Source organism: Petaurus breviceps, unplaced genomic scaffold (genome assembly GCF_028583685.1).
Source record: "Petaurus breviceps papuanus isolate PSGF00001 unplaced genomic scaffold, PetGlider_PUasm1.0 90822, whole genome shotgun sequence".
In the NCBI taxonomy this organism is placed as follows: Eukaryota; Metazoa; Chordata; class Mammalia; order Diprotodontia; family Petauridae; genus Petaurus; species Petaurus breviceps.
The window spans coordinates 9,033,361-9,059,345 of NW_027187351.1; the positions used below are offsets into that span (position 1 = coordinate 9,033,361).

The 25,985-nt window shown below is 34.0% G+C and overlaps 1 protein-coding gene across 1 annotated transcript in view; it reads right to left on the reverse strand.

Moving 5' to 3' along the window:
• The window catches only part of HMGCLL1 (3-hydroxy-3-methylglutaryl-CoA lyase like 1), a 281,965-nt gene that overhangs the window by 105,090 nt on the left and 150,890 nt on the right, over nucleotides 1-25,985 (reverse strand). The window lies entirely within an intron of this gene.

The following is a 25,985-nucleotide window of genomic DNA, read 5'->3' on the forward strand; positions in this document are numbered from 1 at the left end:
CATCAATTGGGGAATGGGAGAACAATTTGTAGTATAAGATTGTGATGGAATACTCTTGTAGTTTAAGAAATGATGAGCAGGATGCTTTCAGAAAAACCTGGAAAGACATAGATGACTGATGCAAGGTTAAGTTAGCAGAACCAGGAAAACATTTTACACAGTAATGGCAATACTGTAAGATGATCAAATGTGAATGATATCTATTCACAGCAATACAATGATCTAAGAAAATTCCAAAGGACTTATGATGGGAAAAAAATACTATCCACCTCCAGAGAAAAAACTGACAATCTGCATATAGATCAAAGCATATTTTAAAAAATATTTATTTTTCTTAAACTTTTGGTTGTTTTTTTTTTCACAATATGACTAAGACGTAAATATGTTTTATATGACTGCACATGTATATAACCTCTATCAAATTAATTGCCTTCTCAATGAGGGAGTAAAGGAAGAAAGGAAGGAAAGGATTTAGAACTCAATTTTTTAATCAATGTTAAAATTGTTTTTACATATATAACTGGAAAAAACATTTTTTTTCTTAAAGAAAAACCTAATTGAGAGTCATATTAGTGAAGAAATCTCACATACTCAAGGAAACCCACAACTATGAAATGCAGAACTTGATGTCCTTGACCCCTTTAAAAACAATCTACCCCACCCAAAGCTGTTTCTCTACTAACTGTGGTGCTTTAGGTATTAATGTATTCCTTCTGCACAAAGCATCTCTTTTGCTTTTGAAATGATGAAGCAGCGACAAATTCCTTTAATTAATAGTCATCCTTAACTGGTCCTTCAGAGGGCATTATTACTATGGCAAATACTTCCTTTAAATTGGATTATTGCAGAGGTCCTCAGGTTGTCTCTCCAGAAAGTAAATTATTTTTATTCAACCCTCCAAAATTTTAAAGTTATTTGGAGGGAAATATTGTATCCAATATTCTTATTGGATATTGTAGTATAAGAATCAGCTTGCTTGTGGTGCTTCATCTACTCCAGCATCTTGGCTCTACTTCAGCAACTTCTCTTCTCTACTCAAACACAGATTTTATAAATTCTTTCTATTAAACATCACCCTTAAGGAGCCATTTTAAAAAGTGTTAGCTCTTCAGGTAAAAAATTGTCTTTAAGTAACAGAACTGAAAAGCTCATCATAGAAGTTATTACTGGAATGTACGAACCAGGCCAGCCAATTCTTCACTTATCTAGATGTTGCACTGTTCGCTGAAAATGGAGCTCATAATAGGATAATATACTATGACCAGGTGGGATTTATACCAGGAACTCAGGACTTGTTCAATATTAGGAAAACTATCAGTATAACTGACAATATCAATAACAAAAGTAAAAGAAATCATGAGATTATCTCAATAGACATAGAAAAACTTCTGACAAAATACAGCAATCATTCCTGTTAAAAACACTACAGAGCATAGGAATAAATGGTGCTTTACTTAAAATGGTAAGTAACATCTATTTAAAACCATCAGAAAACATTTTTTTTTGCTTTTTAGAGGGGGGGAAAGTGGGGCAATTGGGGTAAGGTGACTTGCCCAAGGTCACACAGCTAGTAAGTGTTAAGTGTCTGAGGTCACATTTGAACTCAGGTCTTCCTGACTCCAGGGCTGGTGCTCTATTCATTGCTCCACCTACCCCCACTCCTCTCCGCCCCCCCATCAGCAAGCACTATATGTAATGAGGATAAGCTATAAATAATTCCAATAAGATCAGGGGTAAAACAAGAATTCCCATTATCACCATTTTTATTCAATATTGTATTAGAAATGTTAGCTTTAGCAATAAAAGAAAGAAAAATTGAATGAATTAGAATAAGCAAAGAAGAAACAAAGCTATCACTTTTTGCAGAAAATAAGATGGTTTACTTAGGAAATCCTAGAGAATCAAGTAAAAAAGTACTTGAAATAATAAAGAACTTTAGCAAACTTGCAGTATATAAAATAAACCCCCATAAATCATTGGCATTTCTATATATTACTAACAAAGTCAAACAACAAGAGACAGAAAAAGAAATTCCATTCAAAGTAACCATGGACAATATAAAATATTTGGGAGCCTACATGCCAAAGCAAACCCAGGATTATATGCAAACAATTACAAAACACTTTTCACACAAAAATGTCAGATCTAAATAACTGGAAAAATATCATTTGCTCAAGGCAAGGCTGAGATAATATAATAAAAATGACAATTCTACCTAATTAGTTAGCCGATTTAGTGTCATACCAATAAAACTACCAAAAATTATTTTGCAGTGCTAGAAAAAAAAATAATAACAAAATTTATCCACAAGAACAAAATGTCCAGAATACCAAGGGAAATAATGGAATAAAATGCAAGAAAAGGTGATCTAACCATACCAGATCTAATATTGAATACAAAGCAGTGTCTCTGATAAAGGCCTCAATTCTAAAATATATAGAGAACTAAGTCAAATTTATAATAATGCAAGTTATTCCACAACTGATAAATGGTCAAAGGATATGAACAGGCAGTTTTCAGATGAAGAAATTAAAGCTATCTGTAGTCATATGAAAAAATGATCTAATACACTATAGATTAGAAAAATGCGGATTAAAACAATTCCTTGCTACCACATCTCACCTATCAGATTGGCTAAAATGACAAACAGGAAAATGATAAATGTTGTAGAAGATGTGGGAAAATTGGAACACTAATGCATTGTTAGTGGAATTGTGAACTGACTCAACCACTCTGGAGAGCAATTTGGAACTATGCCCAAATGGCCATAAAAATGTGCATAGGGGCAGCTAGGTGGCACAGTGAACAGAGTACTGGCCCTGGATCCAGGAGGACCTGAGTTCAAATCCAGCCTCAGACACTTGACAACACAACAGCTTTTTGACCTTGGACAAGTCACTTAACCCCAACTGCCCTGCCTTCTTTCCTCCAAAAAAAACAAACAAAAAATCTGTGCACCTTTCTTATCCAGCAATACAACTACTAGGTCCTAAGAGATCATAAAATGGGAAAAAGGACCCATATGTGCAAACATATTTATAGTAGCTCTCTTTGTGCTGGTCAAGAACTAGAAATTAGGGGGTTGCCTATCAATTGGGGAATGGCTGAACCAGTTGTGGTATATGAATATAATGGAATGCTATTTTGCAATAAGAAATGATGAGCAGACAGACTTCATGAACTGATGCTAAGTGAAGGGAGCAGAACCAGGAGAACATTGTACATAGTAACAGCAATATTGTGTGATGGCCAACTTTGATGGATTTAGCTCTTTTTAGCAATGCAATAATCTAAGAAAATTCCAAAAGACTTGCAATGGAAAATATTAACCACATACAAAAAAGAACTATGCAGTCTGAATGCAGATAGAAGCATACTATTTTCTCTCTCTTTTTCTTCTTTCTTGTGGTTTTTCCCTTTGGTTCTAATTCTTCTTTACAAAATGACTAACATGGAATGATGTTTAATATGATTGTATATGTATAGCATGTATCACACTGCATGCCATCTTAGGGAAGTAGTAGCAGAGAGAGGTGGAGAAAAGTTAGAACTCAAAATCATATAGAAGTGAATGCTGAAAACTAAAACTAAATACATAAATAAAATTAAAAAAAAAGAAAATTGGGCTTACAGCGACACAAGTTAAGGCTCACTCTTTAAGCTACCTCAGCAAGACACCAAAGCAGTTGTAAAAACACCGTCCAGGTTTCCTTCTAAAGTCAGAAGTGGCAGCAGAGATCAAATGCTCTTATGAAAACCTTCACCTCTCTTTGACTGCATGTAGCACTGAAGGACAACAGTTGTGGATGGAACTCTTAGCCAATGAGGTTAGTTCTCATTGATCAATCTGTCATCATTCAGCTAAAGTCTTCTTTCAGCTGACTTTTTCTAATTTCAAGAAAGCCAACAAAGATTTTCAAATACATCATCTTTAAATTTCTCTCTCCTTCAAACTCTTCTCAGGTCCTTTTGTTCTCTCCTGTTGCTATCATGACCAATTCCTCTTGCTTTACTGCTCATTGACTCAAATAAGACTCTGGATCTCAGCGACTCACCTTTTACTTAAAAAAGTCACAACTCCCCAAATTTGTCCCATCAATTTGGCAGGCCTCTTAAAAATTCATATCTTGGTGTCTAAATATTTACATGATTTCCCATTTTCTTTTTTTAAACCATTTTTAGTCATAAAATACATATATATGCATATTTACTGACAAACCATCATGCTTAGCAGCTCTCTGAAATTCTCCATATTTTAGAGTGTCTCTTTAATGCCCTTGAAACTGTTTACTAAGCTTAACTTTCTTTCATTTTTTTAATAACATAACATTTAATAACAGAAAACTGTGTCCACAAGAGACAGGCATCATTCCATACTACTGAAAACAAGTTCTAAGTATTCACTTCTATACTATGTTTTCTCCTCCAAACTTTCCAAAGCCACCCATGATGACAGTAATGTCTTGCATCAATTGATAGTTAATATGTTTCTTCCTTTATACACAAAAAAGTTTCTTTTCTGTCCTTTTCATCATTAACTGACCCTTATGTAAAGGACCTTCATGTGATTTCTTACTGCCACTTCTCTCTGGTTCATACTTTTCCCATCTCTAAATGTATAACCTCACTTGTACTCACACCACATAACCAATCTAGTACCAAGTTTTGCCACTTCTAACTTCAGAACATCTCTAGAATATTTGCTCTTCTCTCTTGTACAGTTCCTCATCACATCATGCCTAGTATTGTGCTTACAAATAATCTTTTCCATAGTTCTCTGAATTTCTCATATTTTCCATTTTTGTATACAGCATAGTAATAGACATTTGCCCTTATTCAGTCATCTCAGCATTGTGAATATGAAGTCAACAATATCTGGATTCAAGCCTCAACTATGACACACAGCAACTATACAATCTAAGACAAATAGCCTAACTTTGAAGTGTTTTAAGCAAAATCACTAAGACAAGTTGCAGAGAATCTGATTCAAATTACTTGGGTGGGGGGAGGGGAGAATCCTCTCTTGGCAGTTCCATATAACAAATATCACAGGTCTAGATTCTACCTTAAATGGCAGCATTTTGTCCTTGTGATTAATTTTGCTTAAATTCATTTGATGCTAATTTTTCTAGATACTTACTTGATAGTAATCTTTGCCCTAAGGTTCTCCATTCCTTTCACTCCCTTTTATTGGACTATATTTCAAATCTTTGAATGGTTAATTGAATTGTTTTGGTTTATTCCTTTTAAATTTATTTATATCCTCTTCTTTATTGATTTGTTTGTTTGTTTTGAGGTAAAAACAAAATTGCCTTTTCCCCTCTCCACTGCATAAACTTGCTAACTTGAGTAAAATTCATTTTTGTGCCTGTTTCAAAGAAGTGTTTATTTTTTCTCCCTCTTATTTAAAAAAATATGAATAATATTCTTTCTAAGGAATACATGCAATTGCTCTAATCTTCCACAGTATCCTCATGCCTTATGTGAGAGGAGAAAATACAAAGTTACTCTAGGAACTATTCATTGATTGTTGCCAATATACAATCATCTCTTTTTCATAGTATAATTTATCTAAAAAAAACTTGACAGTAAGTACACTAGTATAGCCCTATACTATAAATATATAGATCCAGTACTGATAACAACTACAAATCCATTCAGGTGGTTAGATAAAGATCAGTGATAAGAAATGAAAATTAATAAAAGACCCCTTCGGCAACACCCCCAAAATAACTTTTCAAACTTGACAAGATACCTCTTCATTAAAGTTAGACTTTTGGCATCTAGGCCACACATATTCCTGTGGGATGAAGAGATCTAGGAACTGCACATAAGGCAGCTGAAGTTATCATAAACACCATCATGTGAGTATCCTAATGTAACTATATTGTTGCAATAGAAAATAAAAAATTATATACATCTTGCTTTATTACAGTATTCCAAAGAGAACTAAGTAATGTTGAAAAAATAGAGAAATTATTACTTCTTTATTTCTATCCAATGTATCTTTGACTACTTTGTTTCTATTGCCTCTTTTCTCCCCATTCAAGTAACTCCTCTCTCTCTGTGTTATCAATCCCCAACAAAACAAAATCATGTAAAAAGGAACTTGCATTTTAGTAGATGGAAAGTTAATTTATTTCATCATTCTTCCATTCTTTATTCTTTTTGTGTTCCACTTCTTTTTTAAGATCCTTAGATCTATTTTCCCTTAACTATCTTTGTTTGACTGGTTGTTTTTTTTTTCTTTTTTCTTTTTTTTGGTCTTTATTAATTTGTTTGCTTGCTTTTAGTTTGCAAGATTCAGCTTCACAATTCCTTGAGTTTCAAATTTTCTGCCCTTTCCTCTCGTTTCCCCCACCCCCCTCCCCATAGTGGCATATAATCAAGAAGAGAATCTGCAAATACTTTCACACTAGTCAGTAGTCAGGTTATAAAGGATTGTATCAGATGGAATGAACAATGGGAAAGAGCAAACAAAACCAAACAAGAAAAAGAAAGAGAGCAGGTAGTTCACTTCAATCTGAATTCAAATTCTGTTCTTTCTGGTTCTTTCTCTGAATGTAGACATCTCTCCATTCATGAGTATTTTGGAATTGACCCACAACCATGCATTGCTGGGAAGAGTACAGTCTATCAAAGTTGGTCATCACACATACATTGTGTCTGTAATAGCGTACAAATTTCTCCTGGTTCTGCTCTTCTCACTCAACATCAGTTCATATAAGCCTCTCCAGGTAAATATGAAGTCCATCTGCTTCTCGTTTCTTATAGCACAATAGTATTATATTCATATACTACAACTTGTTCAGCCATTCCCTAATTGACAGGCATCTCCTCAATTTCCAATTCTTTGCCACCACAAAAAGAGCTTCTATAAATATTTTTGTACAAATGGGGCTTCCTCCCACTTCTATGATCTCTTTGGAATACAACTCTAGAAGTGGTATTGCTGGGTCAAAGGGTATGAAATTAGTTATAGTCCTTTGGGCATAGTCCCAGATTGCTCTCCAGAATGGTTGGATCAGTTCACAACTCTACCAACAATGCATTAGTGTTCCAATTTTTCCACATCCTCTCCAGCATTTGTCATTTTCCTGTTTTGTCATCTTAGCCAATCTGACCAGTGAGATGTGGTACCTCAGAGTTTTTCTGATTTGCATTTCTCTAATCAATAGTGATTTAGAGAATTTTTTCATATGCTTATAGAAATCTTTAATTTTGTCCACTGAAAACTGCCTGTTCATATCCTTTGACCATATATCAATTGGGGAATGACTTGTATTCTTATAGATTTGACTCAATTCTCTGTATATTTTAGAGACGAGGCCTTAATCAGAGACATTGGTTGTAAATATTCCCAATTTTCCACTTCCCTCTTAATCTTGGTTACATTGGCTTTGTTTGTACATAAGCTTTTCAATTTCATGTAATCAAAATTATCCATTTTGCATTTTATAATGCTCTCTAATTCTTGTTTGGTCATAAAGTGTTCCCCTCTCCATATATCTGACAGGTAAACTATCCCTTGCTTACGGTATCAAATTTGCACCCATTTATACTTGATTTTGGTATAAGGTGTTAGATAATGGTCTATGCCCAGTTTCTGCCATACTATATTCCAGTTTTCCCAGCAGTTTTTGTCATATAGTGAGTTCTTATCCCAAAAACTTGGGTCTTTGGGTTTATCAAAGAGTAGATTACTGTAGTCATTGACTGTTGAGTCTCATGTACCCAATCTATTCCATTGATCCACTGCTCTCTACCTCTACCACCATATTAGCAACTAAGCCACATTTCCACTCCTACGGCTAAGTAGAATAAATATTTTCTACTTATCAACCTTCTTATGTGGGGGGTGGGGAATCAGATTGAGTCAACACACACCCAAAACTTGGAACATAAGCCTATTAGGTTATTTGCATTGGTCCTGGACAGGTAACATGCCTAAAAGCTGAAATGTTATTGAATTGAGAAAGTGCTTCTGATATTTCCACCCTCTGATGCTATTTCAGAAGACTTAGTATTGTAGAAGGGTATTTCTGCCCTCCTGTTACAGGTTTTGCTTCCTCACATATTTCTTTTCTTTAAAAAAATATTGTTTTAAAAATCATTTAATTTTTGTTGAGTTCTGAATTCTTTATCTCCCTCCAAACACTGCCCTACACATTATGAAAGCAATAAATGCGATATGGTTGATAAATGAAAAACATATGGCCATATTAATCATGTAAGAAAGAAAGGAAGAAAAAAAGAGAAAGAGAAAGAAAAGAAAAAAAAGAATGAAAGAGAATGAAATTAGGTTTCAATCTGCATTAGATTCAGTTCTTTCTCTGATAGTGGACAGAAGTTTTTATAAGTCCTTCAATATTATCTTGGATCACTGTATTGATCAAGACAACTAAATCATTCGCAGCTGATCATCCTTACAATAGTGATCTTACTCTGTGCAATGTTCTCCTGGTTCTACTCTCTTCCATTTGCATCAGTTCATATAAGTCTTCCTAAGTTTTTCTGAAACTATCCTGGTCATCATTTCTTACAGGATAAGAGTATATCACATTTGTACATGGTAACTTGTTCAGGCACTCCCTACTTAATGGACATCCCTTCAATTTACAATTCTTTGCCATTGCAAAAGAATTGCTATCAATATTTTTGTACATTCAGGTCCTTTCCTTTTTCTTTGATCTCCTTCAGATAGAGACTTAGTAGTGTTAATGCTAGTTCTAAAGGTATCTACAATGTTATTGCTCTTTGGTCATGGTTGCAAATCGCTTGTTCATGCCTTGTTTAAGGCATAATTTTTCTCTGATAGGATTATTTTTAATTGCTTTAATTTCATCTTCACTGGCAGTACATTCACTTTTTTTCATCTTTTGGTACTGGTAATTTGTTTTTCTTCTTTCTCTTTTTTCAATCAAATTAGTCAATAATTTATTTTATTTGCTCTGCCATAAAATCAGGCCCCAGTTTTATATAATAGGCCAATGGTTTTAATACTTTTTATTTTATTGATCTCTTCTTTGATTTTCAGGATCTCCAATTTGATGTAAAATTGGGAATTTTTAATTTGCTCTCTCTAGTTTTTTTTGTTTGTTTTTAGTTGGGTGCATGATTCATTGCTTTGCTCTTTCTCCATTTTATTGATGTACACATTGAGAGATATAAATTTTCCCCTTAGTACTATATAGTTGCATTTCACAAATTTTGGGAAAGTTGTCTTACTGTTTTCATTCTCTTTGATAAAATAATGAACTGTTTCTATGATTTATTCTTGTACTCAATCTTTAGGATTAGGTTATTTAGGTCATAATCAATTTTTAATCTATCTTTCCATGATCATTTATTGCATGTAATTTTTTTTATTACATTATGGTCTGAAAAGCACACATTTAATATTTATGCTTTTCTTTGCTTAATTGTGAGGTCTTTATGCTCTAGTACATAGTCAATTTTTGTTAAACGTGCCACTTACAACTGATAAAATGATGTATTTCTTTATATTCCCATTCAATTTTCTCCATAGGCCTATAATATGTAACTTTTCCAAAATACTATTCATATCCTTACATTCTTTCTTCTTTATTCTATGGTTCAATTTATCTAGTTTAGACAGGGGAATGTAGTCCCACACTAAAACTTTTTTATTATGTGTTTTTTTTTTTCCTATAATTCATTCAACTTTTCCATCAAGAATCTGGAGCCTAAGGGGGTATGACCAAGATGGTGAAATAAAAGCAGGAACTTGCTTGAGCTCCCATTCCAACCACCTCTACTACCGGCAAAACATTACTCTAAACAAATTTTAGTGCTACAGAACCCACAGATTGACAAAGGGAAAGAAATCTCCTTCTGAGGGCAGCCTGGCAGGTTGACAGCAAGGGTCTATTGCCCTAAACTGGGAGTGGAGAACAGTCCCACTTGGGCCAAGCTGGTCCAGACTGGCAGCAGAGATTGGTCAACGTATATTCAAGGAAGTGAACCACTGGCAGCTATGGCAATTTCCAAACTTCTCAATCCATAAATGCCAAAGAGAAAGTAAAAGGTCAGTGGGGAACTCTCTTGATCCTGGGTGAGAGAAAAGTGTGGTTGGCCCCTGCTTCCAGGGGAGGCAGAAGTGGTGGCTGTGGTGGCTGTAGCTGCTACTGCAGTGGCTGCCTCATGAGCTGCAACTTACAGATCATGGGAGGATCAAGTGACTGCCCAGAGGGAATTTGCAGGAATCTCTCTGCTGGCACTGAGGCAGGATTCTCTTGCTTTGTTCTGCTTAGATCTGGGTTGCAATCTTTGGCAGGAGTCAAGGGGTGAGGAACACTGGTGTGGCAGAGTTTGTTGAGGCTGTGGACAAGCAATCCTCCACAGAGTTCTGAGACAGGGGCTTAGAAGAAGCTCTCCCAAGGGTTGTGCAAAACCCCAGAAATTTGGGATGCCATAATTTCTACTTTGGAAGCAGAGTTCTACTGTGGCAAATTGCTCAAAAGTTAAGTCGATGGCTGGCAAGATGAGCCAACAGAGGAAGCAAAATCAAACTATAGAATCATGTTTAGGTGACAAAGACAATCAAAACATAGGATCAGAAGAAGAAAGCAAAGTGAAAACTCCTGCATCAAAAGCCTCCAAGGTGGGGTGGCTAGGTGGCGCAGTGAGTAAGAGCGCAGGCCTGGCATTGGGAGGACCCAGGATTGGTTCCGGCCTCAGATACTTAACACCCACACAAAATAACTAGCCGTGTAACCTTGAATGTGAAGGGATGATATCTAAAAAATAAAATTAAGAGGCAAGAGTGGAATACATTGGGAAAAGTAGAAATGGAGAGATAGAATAGGGTAGATTATCTCACATAAAGGAGGCAGGAGAAGGCTGTTACAATGGAGGGAAAGTGCAGGAAAGTGAAAGGGAATGAGTCAACCTTACTCTCACTGGCAATTTTGTAATGAAACAAAACAAAAACAAATGTTAGAGAGGCTATGGGACAACAGAAAATTTAATACACTTGGCGGAGCTCATCCAGCCATTAAATTTGAACTAGCAACACATTACTGGTTCTACACATCCAAAGAGATGAAAGAAGAGTGAAAGATTCATTTGAACTCTCTCTTTCTCTCTCTCTGTATACACACACACACACACACATATATACATATATCTATAAAACTATATATATATATCTTTTGTACATATATATGTGAGTATGTATGTGTATATATATCTGTGTGTGTATCTATATCTATATCTTTGTACAGGGAATTAAGTAAAACAGGGTGATCATTAATTGTGTAATGGTGGAAAAGATTATAGTATATGAATGATAAGAAAATCTATTATGCCATTATGAAATTTCTTATGTAATGGTTTCAGAGCAACTTGGGAAAACCTGCATGTATTGATGTAAAATTAAGTGAACAGAAACAGGATAAAAATTTGTTTAATAACATTATAAAAATAAACAACTTTGAAAGATTCATGAATTCTGATCAACATAGTGACCAAGTCTATAGGACTCATAATGAAATATGCTACCCATCTCCTAAAGAGAGGAGATGGGACTCCGGGTGCAGAATGAGATATATATTTCGAGCATAATCAATGTAGAAATTTATTTGGATTGAGTATGTATATTCATTACAAAGGTTTTGTTTTGTTTTTCATTTGTCCCCGAGAGGGGAAGGGAATTTTGGAGGCAGAAAGAAAATTATTTAATTAAAAAATTAAAAGTGTGCTAGATATATAGCCACAGCTCTATGTTTGAATTGTTTCTCTGCTTCTTACTGTTCTTACTGTTTAAATCACTTTACTTCTCTGGGTTTCAGTTTCTTCATTTGTAACACGAAGGAAGTCAACTAAGTGATTATGGTACCTTCTACCTCCAAATATAAATGAGGCTGTGGTTTTATTAGGATAAATAAAATATAGAGCAAATTAAGGTTCAAAACCAGATATCAACAGTGTAGAATCAATTATGAATGTCAATAAGATGAAATTAGAGATAGACATTGACAGATAGATATAAAATTGCTATATTTGGGATTCAAAAATATAAGATGGTGAGACATGCCTAAATAATAGTTCACTTCAAAGACAGTTTTTAAGTTTTCTGTATGTTCAATGTACAGTAAGTCAACAGTGTAATGTGAGAGCCAAAGAATCTAACCATACCCTCTGCTATATAAATAGAAAAGGAGTTTCTAGAACATAAGAAATAAAATTTCATCCTGCTCAGATCACATTAGGAATATCATGTTGAGCTCTTGGTTACACATTTAAGAATGACCACTAACTTCATTCAAGCTTAATGAAGATCAGGCAAAGGTGCCTGAGAAGTATCAGTCAGATAAGTAATAGGGCCATGAGAAAGAAATGAAATACTAGAGAAGAGAATATCAAAGAGATGAGGTGATTAACCTTTGCTTGCAGAGGATGGGAAAATAGTAACTGTAAACAAAAAGAAGGAAAATATGTTCAGCTCTTAATTTATCTGCCAAGGAGAATGATCTTTGCACTGGGAGTGGAATTAAAAAAAATTAATGTGGATTTGATAGCCAAGATAAGAAAGGAGATGATGATGGAAGACCTAGTTGCTTTTAATGAATGTCACCTGGCTACTCTGAGGGTTCTTTTATGTATGTTCATCTGAGTAACTCCCTATCACCTTTGTCCCTTTGTCCTAGTTCTGCCCTTTAGTGCCACATATAAAAAATCTAATATTTTGACCAACTGTTTTAAATTATAGGTATAGCCTATATAAAATGTACATGTGCATGTATGTATGTAGGCACATATGCACAAACACATATAGAGGTATTGTGGTATATATACCTATATGCCCAATGAATTAGGAATTCTATATTTTGTTATGCTAGGTAATGTGTGTGGTATGCTAAATAGAAAATTGAACATAATGAAAAGAAAGCTATTTTAAAATAGACCTTGTTAGAGGTAAATTGCCAGCTTCAGAATGATTGGACCCAATCAGAATGTTATGAGATGATATGATATGATACACATAAAAATAGATACTTGTGGTAAACTGAAATTAAAAATAATTGTACCCACTAGAGAAATGATCTCAAACTATGACTCAATTAAAATCAACTCACAATTGCCAAATGGATGGTGCATTTCACCATTAGGAAGTTGCCAAGTCAACAACACTTAACTCAATAAGTTTCAACTAAATATGGCACTTAAATTGTGTCTTTTTGTTTTGTTTGGATCCATGATGATATATATTCAAATAGATGGTTTAAATAATTTAAAATTATTATAATTTCGTTAGTTTAGAGAAGTTTAATGATAACTGTTAACTTATCACACAGTATGATTGCTTATTCCAGCTAACAGGCCATGAGTAATAAATGTTTTCCTTGATCATTCGTAAGCTGGTTCAGGTCATAGATGAAAGTTCTCTCAAAACATAAGGTACAAGCTATAGCAGCAGGACAGAGTACAGATGAGGGGATTTGTTTCTCATTAAGTTACACAAAATTAACCAACTCCAAGTCATAAATTTTAAAATTTTCACTTAAATCATATGATTTCTATTTTCCTCTAGCTTGATCTGCTAGGGATACATTAAAAATGAAGCCACAAGTAACTGAGTGAGGGATAATGGGACAATAACTCTGCCCAAAAAATCTTGGTAAGTTGCCTAGAGGTTAATATGTACTGGGAAGTCAAAGTTAGTGCATGCTTGCTCTTAAAGCATGCTACCAGGGGCAGAGTGTTACTGTAGACATATCTCTGAACCTGAAATAAAAGGATCTTCATTTTATTCATGTCTCTTACCACTTACAAGTTTGGGAAACTGGAAAAAAATCACTAAATTTTTCTGAGTTTCAGTTTCCTCATCTGTAAATTAGGCACGATAATATTAGTCTTACTTTTTTTTCCAAAAATATCACAAGGATTATATGAGATGCTATTTATAAAGATCTATATAAATATGGGCTACAATGGACACATACTTGACTCTTAGGTGTTGAGACCCTTTCTTTAAACACTATGATACTTATAAAGGGAAATGAGGGTATTTCTTGAATACAGAAGCCTAACTTTTTCTACCTTTATTTTGTCTTCATGATGCCTATGGGCATAACTTGTGAATGGATTTTTGGTTGTGTTTATTGAGACTAGTCATAAGGATATGTTATGAGATAAAATTCTGCTGTTACAAAATCTTTATAATATTTGGCAGAAGAAAATTATGAGATTGCTTTCAATTAAGTTAATATCAACCATTCCAATTCTTGGGGATTGCACTGAACTACCAATTTACCCTTCTTCTATTGGAGGGAGAGATTTCTAAAAATTCCTCAGTAGATAGGGAAAGGAAGGGACGAGAGCTTGTTTTTTTTTTACTAGGCTCTAGCCAGAAAACTATGGATAACATGAAAAAAGACGGTATGAAGGACATGGTCGTCACTCAACCTTACCTTTGCACTTTAGGTCTCACATTGCTACAGATAATTACTCTAAAAATCATATAAGTTCAAAACTTGCCCTTGGGAACCAAAATCCTTGGAATATATATCTAACAACTTCAATGGATTTATGATTTTAAAATTGTGGGGATATAATGCCCTCAATGGTATAATATCACAGCTCACTCAAGTATACTCATTTATGGTGTATGATTTTTGTTCATGACTTCTGAGAAATCTTGCAGGAGTCAGGAGTCAGGGAGTTCATCTAGAATAATGAAGGTCTTCCTCTAGAGCTTTTAACATTACTTGGGTACCAACACTTTCCACCTATTGTTCCATAATCTTCTCACATAATTGACCTATATCATTTGATAATATATCTCCGGGATGGCAGCTTTCATAGCAAAGAATTATAAGGATTTCATAAATATCTTTGCTCATATCTCCATCTTTGTCTTTCTTATTTCTCTGAAACATTTGACACTGTTCACCACCCTCTAATCCTGCATAAGCTTTCCAGTCTGCATTTCCATTACATTACTTTCTCTTCATTTTCTTCCTACATGTGTAACTGGTTCTTCATAGTCTTGTCTGTTAGGTCTCCATCTTTGCCAAGCCCCCTAAATGTGAATGTCTACATAGATTAATTCTCTAATCTCTCTTCTATTATTTTCTCTAGACTTTCTTCCTAAGTAATATGATCAGTCCCTAGCTGCCATTTCTATGAAAGTGAGTTGCACCTCTATCTAACTCTAATTTCTCTTTGGAGTGTCAATCTCACATCTACTGCACCACTCACTGTCCCTTACTTGGATGTAAGTAGCAGTTACGTAAAATGATGTGCAAAATTATACATACACATATGCTATATGTATGGGTATATATTATATTGTGTGTATGCTTATGGTACACACATACACACACAAATACAGTTTTTCTTATTATACCTTCTCTAATACTAACATTTATTGAGTGCCTACAATATAAAGGCACTGCTATGCCAAGTTAAAAAAGAAAAAAAAGCTCTCAAGGATTTTATAAATCTAATTCCATCTCTTCTAGATATTCAGACTTAATATTTTGATATATAAATACATTTTTCTTTTTTTATAAAAGGGCACTACACTTATTTCTCTTAAAGAATTTTATAGACTTCTTACTTATTTCATTGTCTTGGCTGGAAATTTCAAATAAAGGTTACTGTAACCTCATTCTTACTCAATCTAAAAATTATATATATATATATATATATATATATATATGCCAGTCATTCACCGGTCCCAAGTAAAGGGTAGAAGACCTGAAAAAAATGAATTAATGAGGAAGATGAAAACAAAATCTTTTTTTACTGAATACACATAAATACTAGGCAAGGATATACATCAATAGGATCATCCCTCCAGGTCACCACTTATAGGCATGTACTCAAGTCAATCACAATAACAGCCTGTGCAAGAATAAAAAAAGTTCAACATGTCCAGAGCTAATTCATAAAAAGTGGAAGCTACCTTGTTCAGCTTATTCCTATTGTATTTATCTGTGACTAAAAACTAAGCATATGCTTTAAAAATTAATACTGGGTTCTCAGTCTGTTTCTTGGGGCCAAGATCTTCATAGAATGAATAATGCTGAAAACACTTAACCATTCTAGGTCTATTTTCATGTTATTCAACACCTCCTCCCACATATTTTTCTCAATATCACATGTTTTTATTTATTTGTTTCACTATGTAAACCTTCCTGGAAGATATTTTAGAGGAAAGATGATGTTTAAAATATATTTCCATTACTCAAGGTACAGAACAATACATTCATTTCCATAAAGATATAAACTGGGAATATGTTTTGTTTAGCTATGTATATTTGTTAAATAAAAGACTGTTCTTTCTTATTGCAATAGGGAGAAGAGGTAATGAGAGGAAAGAAAGTCCTTGAAAAAATACATATATATTTATATATACATATATATGTATATAGAGTATGTTAAATATATAATAAGATATATATGTGTGTGTGCATGTGTGTATGTATATATGAAATGAATAGAAGTTCTCACCCTCCACTCCCAATCCCAGGACCATCAACACAGTGATCTCTTTCCCTCACAACATCCCCTAGTCCCAGGCCAGCCCATTTCCTTGTCCTAGAGCACCATGGCTTGGGTATACCTGCTTGGCACAGCTGATGCTCTATCCTCTGCCCAGGATAAGGAATAGAGAGATGAAAAGGAGCAGTAGTGAGGGAAGATCTGACTGCAGATCTCTCATTCCCCAGAAAGAGAGCAAGATCTTGGGCATAAAAGATGACAAGGGATTCAGCATCCTTGCTAGGGGCAATATACCCACTTCCCTGTATGGGGAACCAGGATACTACAGGTGGAAGGATGAATGGAGATTACTTCAAGGCATATAATGACCCACAAAGGTTATGCAATTATTTCACAAACGGATCAACCACAAACAGAATAAGAGATTATCCATAAATGGAGAGAACAAATGGAATGTCTAGAAGTCCTTGTCACTCATTCTCAGAACAGAAAGAAGAATAGAAAATAAAAGCCATAATAGAGTTAAAAAATGTTATGCACGGCAAGAAAAATACAGCTACAAAAAATAAAAAGGAAGCTGAAGAAGCTCTTGTAAAGTATATTGAAGATACTTTTCCTGATACTGAGTGAGAAAGTGTGATTTGACTGTACTACTTTAATCCCAAATCAAGCTCGCAAGCCAAATATTTCTCTACCTTATGTTTATTCTTCATCACAGATAATAATGATTTCAACATCTTAATCTTACTCAGAAAAGCTGTGCACAGTAACTTGATTAATTATATTCGGGTCTTTTTGGACCAATCCTCTTTACATCTAATCATCGTTATTGAATATCTTCTTCAACTGTTTTCTCCTTGGCATTCCAAGTTAGACGGAAATGAAAACTACAAGAACAAGAATTTCTTTTGTTTTTGTGCACTCTTACCTTCAAATGTACAGATAATAAAGCTGTCTTTCAAACAGTTTTGTTTTATTTGTTTTTGTTTTTATTGCACAGAAAAGGATAGAAAAGGGCAAAAGGAAATACTGACAAGCAGGGCAGCTTTGAAAGTTACATGTAGAATTTGTTATATAATTAAAAGGAAAAGTAAGCAGTACATAGGAGAGATTCATTGTTTCATGTACTATCTTCTTTTCTCATTTGTCTATAGTAATGCTCATTTTATTTGGTACTTGTTAAGTTCAGAGAAATAGAGATATTCAAACATATCTGTGTATATATGTAATATATATGTACATATACATATGAGTATCCATGTGTATATGCACAAAATATATATGAATTTCTATGTATATACACACTACTATAGATAAGCCCAGGATGATAAGCTTTAGCTTAGCTTGGAAGTTTCATATGAATTAATAGATAAAGAGATAGAGAGATAGATATTCTTATGAATATTCCCAGACATAAAGTGGTACTTCTAGAGAAGTATTAAGTCCTTTGACTTGCTCACATAAATTATCAATCCACTTCTTGCCCGGATATAGCAAGACATAACAGTAGAAAAACAAATATTTAGACTAAAAAAATTTCTATTGCTCATTTGACAAGAAATAACAAAATTTGTTCTTTCTTCAAAAGCTTTCAGTAATGGCTATTAGGCCATGACTACACAAATACAGCAAATTCCTATTAACTCTTGCTAGCTGTGCATTTTTTTTTCTGGCACCCATCAGTGCCAGACTAATATATTGGGCTAAAAACAAATATCCAGCTTCAAATCAACCATACACATGGGAAGAAAATCTCTTTGCCAGATGTCTCACTTTTGAGACACATTTTGCTACAGGATACTTGCCCTTCTACAGTTTGCATTTCAATTTAACTGCTAAAGTTAGGAAGGAACTTTCAGGAAGATGTCATTCCTTCCCAAGAATATGGCACTAAATCCACACAAGTGTTTCCTTCAACCATCAAAGGTTATCAATATCATACCTGCATTACATTGTTCACTCATCTTTTTTTCTATGCATTAAAATGATCAGGTCACCAAATATTTTCTACAACAACATCATTTATATAGTGGTTTCAGACAAAAAAGGGTCATGGTAGATAAAAGCTTGGCTTAGAATCAGGAAAATCTAGGTTTGGGTGTCACCTTTAACACCTTTTTAGTTCAGGCAGCCACTAGAAAAACAGCAGAGAATTTTGTAAATGTCACCTGAATTACACATGAAAGAATGAAGCCCAAAATGTAGATATTTCTATACCATTTCACATTGAAATTATGTGTACCAGTGGGTAGTTGACTACACATTTTATAATACTGCATGTTACATATTATACCCTATCAAAGGGACAATGGTAAAAAAAAGAAAGATATCATCTAATCTAACCCTCTGCTGCCCTGAAAGTTTAGATCCAAAAGTATAATTATATTCATTACTAAACAGTTACCAGAGAGAAGTAACATGAGAGCAATAAAACATTATTTGGGTAATCTGAGCAGTTCAGCAGCTATGATCTGAACCAATATTGACATTTTAGAAGTTAGAAATCATAGGATCATATATTTAGATCTAAAGAGGACCTGAGATCATCTTGTCCAATCCCCTAATTTGAAAATAGGGGATACTGAAGCCCCCAAATTTTAAGTGATTTGCCTAATATCACAAGGAAATAAACATCAGACCCAGTCCCTCCAAATACAGTTCTCTGTCCACAAAACCATGAAGAAGTTGCTGGGGGGGGGGGGTTAATAGTGGGGTCAGCTCATTACCCATTTTATGACATATATGATGATTGCAATTTTGAAATAGAAACCATGTAACTTCAGTGAGTGAGTTATATTCACAATTTAAGTATAGCATTAATTTCTGCTTAACTTAAAAAGAAATTTCCTGGTAGTAAGGGTTGTTAAACATAGAAATGCGTAACCAAAGGAAGTTGTGGAATCTCTTGGAGGTTCTTAAAACTCTTTTTGGATTTTCATTTGTCTTGGATAGTTTAAATATAAATCAACAAGAAAGGGGAGGAAAGATGGACTAAATGAATTCATGAGATCACTGTTTTGTTTTGTTTATAAATGATTCTGTGATCTCTAAGTTTCACCTTATCATAAAAGCTATAAATTTTGATGGAAGAAGAATATTTCTCTTCCTGATATAACATTCTCTGTGCACTAAAATCATTTGGTCACCAAATATTTTTTACAATGATGTCATTTATATAATGGTTTCAGGCAAAAAGTGTCATGGCAGGTAAAAAGTTGGCCTTAGAGTCAGGAAAACCTAGGTTCAGGTGTCACCTTTAACAAATACTAGCTTTGTGGTCCAGGGCAACTAAGTCACTAACTTTCTTTGCGCTACTGATAACTCTCTTAGACTGAGACCTGCAGAGAAGGTGCCAATGTCCATTCTTAGGTATTTCTTCCTCTAGAGTTCCAAATGCCAATAAAATCAGAGGTTTCCTCCCTGTCCTGGTTTTACCACCTAGAATTTTATTCTTATTCTCAGTATCCTAATTATTTCTTTGGAAATTCAGTGGATATGACACTATATATTATATTGTTGAAATACTCCTTAACATTATGGAAGAAAAATTTAGTATCTTTATATTGATAAATACTAAACAAAAATTTAATGAATGCATAGGCTTCAGTATGTCAGGCAACAGTCAGTGAAATCCACCCTAAAGATACACCAGCTAATACACTGAGGCATATAGGTGGTGTAGTTGATCAAGTTAGGACTTGGAATCAGGAAGGTCTTAGCTTGAATCTTGTGTCAGATATTCTCTAGCTATGTGCCTTACTCTTCCTCTCTATGAAATGTGGATAATAATGTAATAATAGTACTTACCTCAGAGTGCTGGTATAAGGATTAAATAAGTTAACATATGTAAAGTACTTTGCAAACCTTAAAGTGCTATATAAATGCCAGCTATTATTACATTTCAAGTGCATAAACTACAAGAGAAAAAGTTTCACGTTTCTGAATTTTGTTAGCAATAAAATGAACATAGATTGTAATACAGTTACATTATATATATGAGTGTATGTGTATGTATATATAATATTATATGTATATATATATGTGTGTGTCTGTATGTATATGTGTACATAGAGACACACACATGCATTGAGAATAGTTACTTAAAACATTTTGCCCAATGTACATTTTTATGAAATTTTCTTTCAATGAGTTTCATTGATAAAATGCTAGCAAATAATTATGTTTATCACATGCTTTTCATTTTTCCTCTGCCTGTCTGCCCTTTTCAGTTTAGGCAGCCACTGGAAAAACAGCAGAGAGTTTTGTTAATGTCACCTGAATTATATATGAAAGAGTGAAGCCTTAAATGTAGAAATTTCAGTACCGTTTCACGTTAAAAACTATGTGTGCCAGTGGTTAGCTGACCACACATTTTATAATACTGATTTGGCACAGTGTCCTTGCTGAATGTGTCCCAGATGTTATGCAAATCTCTGTACATTCACAAAAAGTGGATGTATGTGTATGTATATATATATATATATACATATACATGTATAAAATATACATACGTGTGTGGGAGAGAGAGTGTGTGTATAAAACAATGGCCTTTATGACTCTTATAAAAGCTTCTATTTAAACCATATTCAAGTTTTCTATTTTTATAAACATTTAAACTGCTTTAGTAAACATTTATACAACAATAGTGTCTTACAGACTTTAATAAATCTGACAGCTGACGACATAAATTTTCTGGATGATGATCAAGTATATGTTGATGCAGCTGTTGCAATAATAAGACATACATACTGAAGTCTAAACTAGTTGAGTATATTTTTTTCTTATTTATAAGAGGCACCAACATTCAGTGATTTATATTGAGTACATAAATTCTAGTTTGCCAGTAAAAATAGAGTCAAATTTAAGCTCTGTAAAAATTGAGGGCAAGTAATTCTCAACTGAACACATAAATGTTTAAACTAAATATGTAAGTATTTGTTTTAAAGATAAATAGCATGCCCTAAAAACCAGAAGTAGTGTTCTAAATTGAAATCAGTTTGGTATTGGAAAATACACATATGGACGAAATACAGTAAGAAATTCCTCACGTGATTTGTATGCCACACATTCTGCTAAAACGTGAGCTGAATACTTTTCAGCATGTTGATAATATTATATAGTAATTTATAATTCAGGGCAATGTATAAGGTGCCTATTTTATTCTTGACAGTGGCAGTGTAGTTAGAGAACTGGCCTTACAGTGGTTCAGGCAGTTAGGAGGTGCAGCAGATGCCACATTTGATTTAAAGTAAGAAAAAAAAGTGTAGTTCAAATCTGGCCCCAAACAATATCTGTGTAACCCTGGGGAAGTCATTTAACCTCTGTTTGGCTCAGTTTCCTATTTGTAAAAAATGGGGATGATAACAATAGCACTACTCCACAAGGTAGAGAGCTGGGTTGCTCAAAGCATAGAGTTCTGGGACTGTAGTTAGGAAGCCCTGAGTTCAACTCCAGATACTTATTAGCTGAGTGACCCTGGGCACATCATTTAACTTCTTTTTGCCTTAATCCACTGAGGAAGGAAATGGTAAATTACTCCAATATCTTTGCCAAGAAAACTCCATGGACAGTATGGTTAGTGGGGTCATGAAGAATTGGGACACCAATGAACAAGAGAAGAAAAACAACACCCCATGAGGTTGTGAGAATAAACATAAATAATATTTGTAAAGCTCTTTTCAAACTTTAAAAGAACTTCCCATAAGGTTAAAGTGCTATTTTCATTCTAGTCTTTATTACTATTGGTTCCTCTAACATATACCAACCACATATCACTGGGTCAATCACTTAATGTCTTAGTGCCTTTGACCTCAAGAGTCTGTAAAACTAAAAGCATCAGAAAAGGTACTAATCTGTACCAATAGAAGTTTCTCATAGGAAGATCCCCACGTCAAGGAAACTACTGGTTCAGTCCCGATCCCTTTATTATAACATGATTTTTATTCTTGTTTCCTGATAGTATCCTTAGGAAGGGACTCTATTATTCAGAAAAGTTTGATCCATTTCTATTAGTTAATAATAAAATAAAAATCACAAAGGATATATATATATATCATTCTTATAAACAAACTACAATAATTATATTGAGAAAGAAATAAAATTGACTTATTTTAAGAAAGAAAACTGACTTCAAATTAAAGTATCAAATGCACTCTTCAGTTTTTTATATAGCCTGTGTAATTAACTTTGCCTAAAACACTCAAACATGCAAAGGCATTTTATCTTATCTATGTGAATATTCCCTCCATCACAATGCATGTCCATGTCTAATCATAAGCTTGCTGTAGTAAGTATATATCATGTGTCATCACTTGATATCTCAAGCGTATCAGTGGAACACAGATGTTGTCATTGTGGGATAGTGGTTTAGCACCTGAACTTAGAATCGGAGAGAAATGAATTCAAATCTTCCTTCTGAAAATTAGTATTTTTCAGCTAAGGGTAAGTCACTTTAATTCTTAGGAATTAGGAAACTATAGTATTCTGGGACTTTAAATAATATAACAATAGGATATTAGTGCTTCAAAAATCAATCTTTTGTTAAAGGTGATGTTTGGAATATTTTAAGGAGTTTTTCAATTTCCCATAATCAATCCAGCTGTCCCTTTTCTTTTTAATTCTGAATCCAACTAGTTCTCCACTTGCAGTGCCTATACAAGAATCATATGCTGATGGGCAAGCTCTCTAGGTTGCATTGTTCATACACTTATTTGTTTCTGTGTGCTTGGTTAGGCTAAATTCTTTTGACCATTTATGGTTCTTTACCATAAATTTCAAAAGTTTCTGAAATGATCTCATGTTTAATAGAATAATGCAGAGAAAATATAATGCAGAGAATACAATGACCAATTATGTTCTTTGTTGGTTATTTTTAAGAAATGAATAGACAAAGTAAAATATCACCAAAAATGGTTTCCTTCCAAGGTGTCTTCATGCATTGAAAATTACACAAGATTTCTTGAAAGTTTTAATAACAGATTTTTTTTGTGTTCAACTACACTCTTACTTTTAATGTCAAAGAAAGGATAAAACAGAGAGACATGCTTGTCACCAGTAACCACTCACCACTAGCATGGAGGAGATTCAGCACATAGTCAAAGTTGAAGAGGAAATGATAAGGCCTTCTAGATGCTCCTATTTGGGGATGAAAACTCTGCCTACAAACATAAATTAATTTATTATAATATTTGTTTCCCCCCTTCTGATTCAAATGAAAATTACACTTGCCCTCCAACTCATTCTTTCTTATGATTACAGAAAAAAATGCAGATTTTTTAGTTTTTTTGCACAGCAAAAGACACATTCATATTTGCTAATACTTTTTTTTTTTTTGAAATTAACATTCACTGGGGAAATACACACACACACAAACACTCAAGCAAAAACAAAAACAAACAAAAAATTTGGCCTTCTATTAAAAACTCTCACTATAGAGAATTACTAGAGACAAAACGATATGAAAAACTTGAAAAAAATCATACAATAAGAAAGATAATAAATCTTCTCTAAATAAGTGTTTCTTAAACCGTGGGTTTGACCAAGCACTGAATGGATCACAAGTAGAAAAAGTTTAAGAAGTTCTGCTCTAAATGGTTAGCCCTCTTCCCAGATTTTCTCTCAGATCTGGGACTGTTACCTAGAATATGCTTCCTAAGTATAGTGATAGTTTATTTTTGATACACTTTGACTTTGTTAAAAACAAAGGAGAAACTCAATAAATGCTTCTTAAATTGAAGTGTATGGAATTTAATCAAACAAATTATTTTCCCTTTATGAACCAGATCCCACCTACTCACAGGAGGAGGAAAAAAATCTATAATTAATTCTTACTAGTTTTCTTTTTCATGCAAAAAATATTTGTTATCTTCTTTTTGCTGTAAATGTACTCTTCATTATATATATATATATGAATATCACTGTGTCCTCATCTAAAATAATTTTTAAATACATTATAATAAAGATCCTCCAATAATGTCCTACTGTAATACCTCATTGGAGTATGGAAATAATCCTGGATTTTTTGAAGAAAGGACCACAACACCTGAGTTCTGGCAGTGCTACCAAGCTTGAAAGGTTTTGCACAGTGTCCTGGGTTGTATGTTAGTCATTGGAGGAAAAGCCTACCTAAATACAGAAAGACTCATCACAAAAAGATTAGATGTCAGATAATATTTTTAGAAAACTCATAAAAAACAACAAAAAAAAGCATTGGGATGGGCACAGTTGGCAAGAGTAAGAGAGCTTTAGTCATCTCTGAGTTCTCTTTAGTTTTCTTCAAATTGCTTATGGCTCTATACAATGGATTTGGATGCTTCTGGCTTCCAAATGAAGAGAGAAGATGGAAGAGACCAACTCCACTTCAGGTTGCTGGAGGAAAAAACTGGGAAGGTTGAAGTTCTTGCCAACTCTGTCCTGCTCCTCAGGCAGGGCAGGGTATTCATCTCTAACAATAAGGAGAGAGTCCTATAACAATGGGCTTTTGAACTGGGGTCACATACACACTGACAAAGAGGGGGTACAACATGCATTGATTAAGGGAAAACCATGCATCTCTGAAGTATTGATGTACACTAGTATACACCAATTATTAGTAAAGAAAGATGCTTCATACATTGAGTGTCAGGGAAGTTCCAGTTCCAGATTTATTATATGCAATAGGCAATTCCAAGAGGATAACTGAGAATTTATCAGGTATATAGCCTCCTAATCAAGATATCTACCTGAATCCAATGATAGTCTCCACCCTTTTCAATTCATTTTCTATACAACTACCAAAATAATATTCTTCAAGGCCTAGATATAACATTACCTGACCAATAAGCTCCAGTGTTTCCCTAATGCCTAAAGGATAAAACACATATGCCTCTATTTAGCACATAATGCCATTTAAAATCTGGCTCCAATCTACCATTCCATACTGTCTAACAATTATCCTCTTCATTTATTCTACAGCCCACCTGAATTTGCCATTAGTCGTCCCTTACAGACAATATTCCATCTCCCATCTCCATGCTATCCCTGGTGCTGGGAATGCATTCCCTTCTCACTTCTGCCTCTTAGAATCTCTAGCTCTCTTCAAAATTAAGCTCATATGCCATCTCTTACATGAGGTCTTTCCTGATAGACTTTCTGCTAAGTACTCTTAATATAATTCAAGTTTCTCCAGGGAGGGAATTGTTTCATTTTTATCTGTGCACATTCAGTGTCTTGTACAGTACTTGGCAAACAATAGGTGCTTAATAAATGATGTTTGATTATTGTAGTCTCTCTTATTAATTGAATTGTGTACCTCATGAGTTTTGAAATGATCACCTGTGGACAGTTGCCAGTAATAATGATTAAAATTAGTATAGCGCTTTAAGTTTCACAAAGCATTTGCAAATATTATATAATTTATTCCTCATAACAACCCTGAGAGCTAAGTGCTTTTATTTTCCTCATTTTAAAGATGAGATGAGGAAACTAAAGCATGTAGAGGTTAAGTGACTTGCTCAGGACCACACATATATTAA